This window comes from Rhinopithecus roxellana, chromosome 8 (genome assembly GCF_007565055.1).
Source record: "Rhinopithecus roxellana isolate Shanxi Qingling chromosome 8, ASM756505v1, whole genome shotgun sequence".
Classification (NCBI taxonomy): Eukaryota; Metazoa; Chordata; class Mammalia; order Primates; family Cercopithecidae; genus Rhinopithecus; species Rhinopithecus roxellana.
Window position 1 is genome coordinate 65,059,373 of NC_044556.1, and position 9,189 is coordinate 65,068,561.

The 9,189-nt window shown below is 39.6% G+C and overlaps 1 pseudogene; it reads left to right on the forward strand.

The window, feature by feature from the left end:
* The first annotated feature begins 3,031 nt into the window (after window positions 1–3,031).
* On the forward strand, window positions 3,032–3,923 carry LOC104666101 (annotated as a pseudogene).
* The last annotated feature ends 5,266 nt before the right edge of the window (window positions 3,924–9,189 follow it).

Sequence of the window (9,189 nt, forward strand, 5' to 3'; positions counted from 1 at the left end):
CTGGGGACAGGTAGGATCTGCCCTCTCAGGTGCGGCTGCAGACCTGGGCCTCTGGCTTCAGGAAGTCGACAGGAGCAGGGGACAGCAGGAGCCCTGTCCCTTCCAAGTTGGCGGGGCGGAAGCTCCCAGGTGCAGCTGCTGCTGCCCTCCCAAGTGCAGGACCTGGGGATCTCTGCAGCCTGCACCCTTGGGAGCCCTTGGGCACCCCAGGAAGGCCCCCTTTGCCCCCGTCTCTGCAGGCTCAGGGGTGTCTGCTCCCACTGTCTGGCTTCTCTTGGCCCCCAGCACCCTCTCCAATCTCGGAGTCGGGTTGGAGCCAAGCCCTGGGGCCATGAATGGCAGCAGGAGGCAGACAAGAGCCCTAGACAGAAGGGGTGACGGTTCCAGTAAGGCCCCGCCCTCAGGCCGTGGAGGGCCTGAAGGCTGGGGACTGGGCTGCCGGTTTCTCCCACCAGAGTGGGGCTTGGGTGCCTCCTCCAGCCCGTTCATGGCCGCCCACGGACCAGTCAGCACACACTTCCTCCCCTCTGAGGTCATAAAAGCCCTGGGCTCAGCCAGAGTAGGGCAGAGGATGGCCCGAGGACGAAGAGTGCAGAGAGACAGGCTGATCAGCTGCAGACAGGAGTACCCTCTCCACTGAGAGCTGCAGAGATGACCTGCTAGCAAAGAGGAGCTACTCTGTCTGCTGAGAGCTTCAGAGACCTGCAGAAACATCTGCATGACTTGCTTGCAGGGAGGAACCACTCTCTCCAGGACCTCCTCTCTACTGAGAGCTGAACACTCAACAGGATGACCTGCCTACAGAGAGGAGCTACCCACTCTTCTGAGCTGTTCTATCCTTAAATAAAACTTTTCTTCCCCCTTCACTTGTCTGGACGCAGGACAAGAACTTGGGCAAAGGTGTCATGGCCACAGAGGTTTCTGATCAGAGAAATCCCGTAACACTTTGGTTCCTTGATCTTGGACTTCCCAGCCTGGAACTGTGAGCAACAAATTTCTATTGCTTTTAAATTACCTAGCCTGAGGTATTTTGTTATAGCAGTCTAAACGGACTAAGATAACATCCTTTGGTCTTTTTAAAAAATGCATTTATACATATACACTATACACCACACATACAGTTTTGCTATTTGTTTTACATATGTGATAATAATATATAGATCATTACTCAACCTGTCTTTTCATTTAAGAATAGGTCTTCAGAGCTTTGCACATCACTGTAGTCAGCTCTAGCTCCTTCTTATGATGACAACCAGTATTTCATATTATGCATATAATATGTATTGTTTGACCAGTTCTCTATATAACCAATAATGAATGTTCTTGTATACATCTTTGTGAAGCTGTGTAAGTATTTCTTTAGAATGGAGTAATTGCTGAATGAAGGGGTATATACATTTTTCTAAAGTGATCTTTCAGATTCACTCCCATATTTTGTATTTCCTGTCTGTTTCTGCTGAAAAATTTAATATTTTCAATTATTTTAGTTGATACCATTCTGATAGGCAAAATTGGTACACTTGTTCTAATTTGCACTTTTCAGATGACGGTAAATTGGATATCCTTTTATTTATTCTCTGTTTATATATTATTTATTCTTTGTAATAGCAAAACTGTATGTGTGCTATAAATTTTCCTTTCCATCCTTTGTCCATTTTTTAAATAGGCTATTTGGCATTTCCTTATTAATTTGTAAGAATTCAATGTATGCTAGATTATTAACTATTCGCTTTCTAAATATCTTGCAAAGTTTTCTCCCTGTAATGTATCTTTACATATGATGTCTTTTACTGCTTTGAAACTTTAATTGATCTGATCTGCAATTATTTTTATGGCTTTTTTTTTCTGCCTTGTTTAGAAATGATTTCCTTGTTCCAAAGTTAGAAAAATACCCTACTATGTTTTCTTCTCACATACATTTCAGGAATAACTTTTAAATTTATTTGGAGTTTATTTCAGTGAGTGCTATTAGGTATGGAGTCTATTTTTTCCCCAAATATATATTAATAGTTATTTCTCTTAACACAATTTGGTAAATTTCTTCAGCTGACTTAAAATGTCACTTTTATCATAAGCTAACTTTTAAAATATACCTGGGTCTGTATCTAGACATTGGTTTAGAATTCCAACTTCCAGAAAATTTGGCACATAACATTCACCATTGAGAAATAGCACAGGAAACTTTGACAAAAAAACACAGCCAGTGGAGATACACGAAATACCAAATGATAAACGGGAAATAACCACATTAGAAGAACCCTTTAAGATGGCTGAAATCTATGTAAATGAATTTTAAAACCTGGATAGAAATGAATAACTTTCTAGAAATTCACCACATTTATCAAAAGTGACTCCAGAAGAGTTGGAAAATCTAAACAGTCTGATTTTCATAGAAGAAATAGAGAAAACTTTCAAAGAGTTACACCCCTATCAAGGCAACAAGACCAGACAGTGTTACAGATGAATTTGATAAAGGCATTAAAGGGCAAATAATTCCAATGGTTTTTTTTTTTTTTTTTTTTTTTTGAGATGGAGTTTTGCTCTGTCGCCCAGGCTGGAGCGCAGTGGAGGTGGAGCCCTAGCCAGGGACCCGCCTTTCTCTACCCAGCACTTCCCTTTCCGCCTTCCCTATCATTTAAAGGGACCACACTGTTCCCTTCTCAGCACTCGTATATCAAAACCTCCATATTCTCTTCTTTTATTGGATATAGTCTATTTTATTTTATTTTATTTTTATTATACTTTAAGTTCTAGGGTACATGTGCACAACGTGCAGGTTTGTTACATATGTGTACATGTGCCATGTTGGTGTGCTGCACCCGTTAACTCAACATTTACATTACAAAACCTCCATATTCTCTTTATGAGACAGACATAACTGGGCTGCGTGTCAGGAGGTCCCTCGCGTTGGGCCCGAGGGCACCTGTGTTCTGCGGGCTGGCTGGAGTGCTGGAGGTGAGCCAGGGCAGGTGTAAACTCTGCGCCTCATTGTTCCCTGGTGCCACCAGACATTGCTCAGGCCACCAGCACCATGAAGATCTGGACTTCGGAGCACGTCTTTGACCACTCATGGGAAACTGTTACAACAGTTGTGATGTAGAAATACCCAGACCCTATGAACCCAGGTGTGGCTGGAGTTAATGTGTTGGACAGACATATAGATCCCTCTGGAAAGTTGCACAGCCACAGACTTCTCAGCACAGAGTGGGGACTGCTGTCTATTGCGAAGTCTTTATTGGTGCAGCAGGAACCAAAACATATGTGCAAGAACATTCTGTTGATCCTGTAGAGAAAGCAATGGAACTTAAATCTACTAATATTTCATTTACAAATGTGGTTTCAGTAGATGAGAGACATTTAAAAGCCATATCTTCAGGACCCAGAAGGAACTATTTTGACTCAAGAAGCCATAATCACTGTGAAAGCGGTTAGTCTCAGCAGTTACCTTGAAGGACTGACAGCAAGTACAATATCCTCAAGTGCCAGTAAAGGTGAAGAAGCAGTGGAATGGGTAATGCACACATTAAATGCTGAGATTGGGCTGGGCGCGGTGACTCACGCGTGTAATTCCAGCACTTTGGAAAGCCAAGGCAGGCAGATAACCTTAGGTCAGGAGTTTGAGACCAGCCTAGCCAACATGGTGAAACCGTCTCCACCAGAAAATGCAAAAATTAGCTGGACATGGTGGTGGGCACCTGCAATCCCAGCTACTCAGGAGGCTGAGGCAGGAGAATGGCTTGAATCTGAGAGGCAGAGCCTGTAGTAAGCTGAGATTGTGCCATTGCACTCCAGCCTGGGTGACAAGAGTGAAACTCTGTCTCAAAAAAAAAAAAAAAAAAAAAAAAAAGCAGAGATTGAAGAATTGACAGCCTCAGCAGGAGGAAACAATGGCAGCAGCAGCATTTGCAGAGGCAGGATTATGAAAGTTGGTAGACAACATCGGGTACCCCAGGTCTCTCCAAGCCGACTATATATTTATTTGTCATTTTAAAATTACAACTATATTTTAGGTAGTTTTTTTTTTTTTTTGATAAACTGGTATAAGACTATGTGACTTTTGATGAAAACAAAGTCTTCTAAATAGAAGGGATCATCTGAAATTAATGTTGTTTGAAATTACTATCTGATTTTGAGGGTGCCATTATTTATGTGAAAAATTAACAAGAAGTCCTTGGAAATTGGTATTGATATTAAATCTCCTTAAGGTAGTATTTTAAAGCTTTTCATACGCTGGAACTCCAGCTGCCTTTGGACCAACCCCAGAACAGAGCAGAGTTACTTCCTATAGATGCCCATTACCCTGCTGCTGTACACTTCAACAGCTTGCACAAGGGAACTCACTCAAAAGGAGAAATTGTGTAGTTTTAAACTATATTTTGTGTAAAATAACTTGCTCTGCTATAAACCACCATTAAAAACCAGTGTTTTGATTTGGTACTTAAATATTTTCGGAGTGAAAATTATCACTAAAGTAACACATGACTCCAACAAAAGTATGGTTTTGTGTTTTGTTTCGTTTCGTTTTGAAACAATGTCTTGCTCTGTCACCCAAGTTGGAATGCAGTGGAGCATTCAGCTCACTGCAACCTCCCCATCCCGGGTTCAAGCGATTCTTGTGCCTCAGCCTCCCAAATAGCTGGGAGTACAGGCACGCACCACCACTCCTGGCTAATTCTTATATTTTCAGTAGATACGAAGTTTCGCCATGTCAGCCAGGCTTGTCTCGAACTCCTGGCCTCAGGTAATCTGTCCACCCCGGCCTCCCAAAGTGCTAGGATTACAGGCATGAGCCATTGCGCCAAGTCAAAAGTATGGTTTCATATATTAAAGAGTACTGTAGGCCGGGTGCGGTGGCTCACGCCTGTAATTCCAGCACTTTGGGAGGCCGAGACGGGCGGATCACGAGGTCAGGAGATCCAGACCATCCTGGCTAATACGGTGAAACCCCGTCTCCACCAAACATACAAAAAAATTAGCCGGGCGTGGTAGCAGACGCCTGTAGTCCCAGCTATTCGGGAGGCTGAGGCAGGAGAATGGTGTGAATGTGGGAGGCGGAGCTTGCAGTGAGCCGAGATCCCGCCACTGCACTCCAGCCTGGGCAACAGAGAGACACTACTACGTCTAAAAAAAAAAAGAAAAAAGAAAAAAAAAAAAAAAGTACTGTGTTGATTTGCCAAAGTTCATAACTTCGTATTGCCAAAGTTCATAACTTCGTAAAGATACTATCTTCCTTGGATTTGTACTTTGTGATTTAGTATGCTGTACCATGGACTAGTTATGTTAACTGAAAAAATAGTCATTACCTGAGTTTTGCAGCACTCTAACTTAAGCAGAACAGCTGTTCACATCTTTTAGCACTTAACATTTGCCTAACTTAAAAATTGCCATGTGTCAAAATCATGGTTTATAATTGCTAAGGCCTGATATGTCAGGTCATTTGAATATAATTACTTTTTGAAGCAATTGCGACCACAAAACATCTTTTTTACATGAAGGAACTGTATATCATTTGAAATTACTCAAATAATGTCTTGTTCTGAAGCATAAACCCCAGGTACTTATTGTTTTTAATAATATGGTGCCACTGCAGAGTTTGGGGGCAGTGGAGAAGAATGAGTATAATGACCAGGGGAGGGTTGGCCTGAAACTAACCACTAAGTGAATTGCACTGCAGCTTTTATTTATGGGAACCCCTTGTTTGGGATCTCAGAGGGCAGCTGCAAACTGAAAAACAATCCAGTAAATATACATTGTTTAATATTTCATAGCAGGCAATAATCGACCACTAAATAACAGCTTTAACATTTGCAATTGTTGCATACAAAGTATTTTTGCTAGAAGATGATTAGCTCTCACTTTTATTTTACAGTGCTTAATGTGATGAACTTCTAGTCATATTTACTATCAAAGAGATCAGTTAATATGTGTACATAAACCACAGAAACAGTATGACGAACTATTTTTAAATTATCATTTTTCTACTTAAAATATGTTTAGCTTAAGACTTCTTAGGACATTTATAAAAGCAGGTTAAATTTAATAAGGTTTCTGATTTTTTTTTTTTTGTAACTGGAGATAGTTTTTACCAGTGAAATAACATTTCAGGTAAATAAAACTTTGCTACATATTGATATTTGATAAAAAGTTACCTTGTATAATTTCTGCAAATTACCCTTGTTCTGAAAAAGGTGTAATGCCCTAATGATAAAAGATTTTTAAACAAATCCTTATCTTTTGGTTTTTTAAACTCTGCTCTAATGATACAATTTTATAAATTTTCATTTTCCAGTGCAGTTAGTTACCATTTTAAAAAAATAGCTGGTAATTCATAGTTTTTACATGTTAAATATAAATGAACAGCAAGCAAATGAATTTAAGAGGACTAAACTGGAATAAAGTGTTCATAAATAAAAATCTTGGACTATTTAATATTAAAATTGAAATGTGAATTAAGAAAAACTTGTGTTAACAAAAACTTTCTTCTTTAAAAAAAGAAACAAGTAAAACTAAAGATCAAATCCACTTTTAAATGTCAATGCAATAATCCTGAATAAAATATTGGAGAATATAATCCATAAAAATATTAAAGTAATATTATGGCCAAGTAAGATTTTGTTCAGGATGGCAAAAATGGTTTAGGAAATCTTTTTTTTTTTTTTTTTTTTTTTTTTGATGGGGGGATGGTCTTTTTTGCCCAGGCTGGAGAGCAACGGCATAGTCTCGGCTCACTGCGACCTCCACCTCTGGGTTCAAGTGATTCTCCTGCCTCAGCCTCCCGAGTAGGTGGGATTACAGGCGTGTGCCTCTGCACTCAGCTAATTTTGTTATTCTTAGTAGAGACGGGGTTTCACCATGTCGGCCAGGTCAGACTCCTGACCTCAGGTGATCTGCCCGCCTCAGCCTCCCAAAGTGCTGGGATTACAGGCGTGAGCCACCACACCCGGCCCTAGGAAATCTTTTAATATAATTCATCGGATTAATAGTTTTTAGAAGATAAACTATTGATCCTGTCTATAAATGCTGAAAAGCATTTGGCAAAAGTCAGCAACCATTATTGACTTAAAAGAAAACAAAACTCAGTATGATAGGAAAAGACAGATCCTTAAAATGTTGAGATAAAACTTTTTCAGTATTTTGCCCCAAAACTGAGATCATTGCCTTCAATGTCAGAAACATGACAGGGATACCCACTATCATCATTTCATACTGTGCAGGAGGTACCAGTCAATGCAATTAGCAAAAAGGAAAAAATCGGAAGTATGAAATTGGAAAGAAAGAGGTAATGCTATTACTATTTTTTAATCGATACAAAATATTTTACATATTTACGGGATACACATGAGTACTTGTTACATGCATAGAATGCGTAATGATTAAGTCAGGGTGTTTGGGGTGTCTATAACCCTGAGGATCATTTCTATATGTTGGTAACATGCACAGAATGTGTAATGATTAAGTCAGGGTGTTTGGGGTATCTATCACCCTGAGGATCGTTTCTATATGTTGGTAAAATTTCAAGTCCTCTTTTCTACCTACTTTGAAAAATACTATGCAGTGTTGCTAACTATAGTTACCCTACTCTGCTATTGAATATCAGGGCTTATTTGTTCTATCTAACTGTATGTTTATACCCACTAATCAACCTCTCTTTATTCTTCCTCCCACCCAAACACTCTTACCAGCCTCCAGTATCTATCATTCTGTTCTCTATCTCCATGAGGCCAATTATTTTTTAGTTCTCATGTATGAGTGAGGACATACGGCATCTGTCTTTCTGTGCCTGACTTATTTCACTTAACATAATCTCCAGTTCCATCCATGTTGCTGCAAATGACATGATTTCATAATTTTTTATGACTGAATAGTATCCATTGTGTATGTATACCATATTTTCTGAATCCATTTATATACCAGTGGAGCTAGTTAATATTTTCAGATAACATGAAGACCTAGGTGAATCAACTGCAAAACTATTACAAACAATAAAATAATTCAGCAAGGTAGAAGGGCACAAAATTAATATAAAGAAACCAATGCATATCAGATACAGAAACCACAATCACCTAGAAGCTATAATGGAAGAAAATCCCCCAATATTACAATATTTTTAAAAAGTAGTTAACAATAAATGATAATATTTATATGACAGAAAGCTTAAAACATTTTAATTTGAGTCCCAGAAGGGCAGGAGAGTGAGAATGAGGAATAAACATATGAGGAGATAATGACTGAGAATGCAGTCATGTACCACATAAAAATGTTTCAGTAAACAACAGACCACAAATACAATGGTGGTCCGAAAAGATTATAATACCATATTCTTACTGTACCTTTTCTATGTTTAGATACACAAATACTTACCATTGTGTTACAGTTGCTTACAGTATTCAGTGCAGTAACATGCCGCACAGGTTTGTAGCCAGCAGCAATAGGCTATACCATATAGCCTAGGTGTGCAGTAGGTTATACCATCTAGTTTTGTATAAGTATGCTCTATGCTGTTCACACAATGACAATGTTTTCTAAGGTCGTGTTTCTCAGAATGTATCCCCATCATTCATTGTTTCATGAATGTATTCCAAAACTGATGAAAGGCATCAATCCACAGATTTGAGAAGCCCTATGAATCCAAAGCAGAATAGTTACACTGGAGATACAATGTAAACCAATCAATGTGAAATCTGGGTTTATTGGGAACGGTGAGTCCCTATGGGACCTTGAGGCATTGGAGGAAGAGAAGTTGGTACCTTTTGATTATCCTTGTAACTCACCTCTCAGACTTCTCTGGTCCCAGGTGACAGATTTCTGGTCTGGTTGGGTCTGTGAGTTTCTTTACACTAGTGTTCACTGAGGTGTGGCTAGCGAACTTCTGGTTTGTTCTTTCAGCTGGGTTAAAACCCTGTGGTTCTCATTGTGATCTCAGCCTACTTTGGGTCTCACTGATCCTGTAAGTTCTAATTCTCCATCATGGTCCTCACTAAAAAAAACCTATCCTGTGGCTTCTGTGGTACAGTCATTATCCTCTGGCTACAGAAGTCTTTAGAAATCTTCTTGCTCTCACTTCAGTTGTCTTTAATCTAGTGGTTAAAGGCATAGACTTCATAACTGGATTGACTTTGTGTTCAAATCCTCATTTCATATTACAGCAGTGTGGTCATGGACAAGATAGTTTACCTCTCTGTGCCTCAG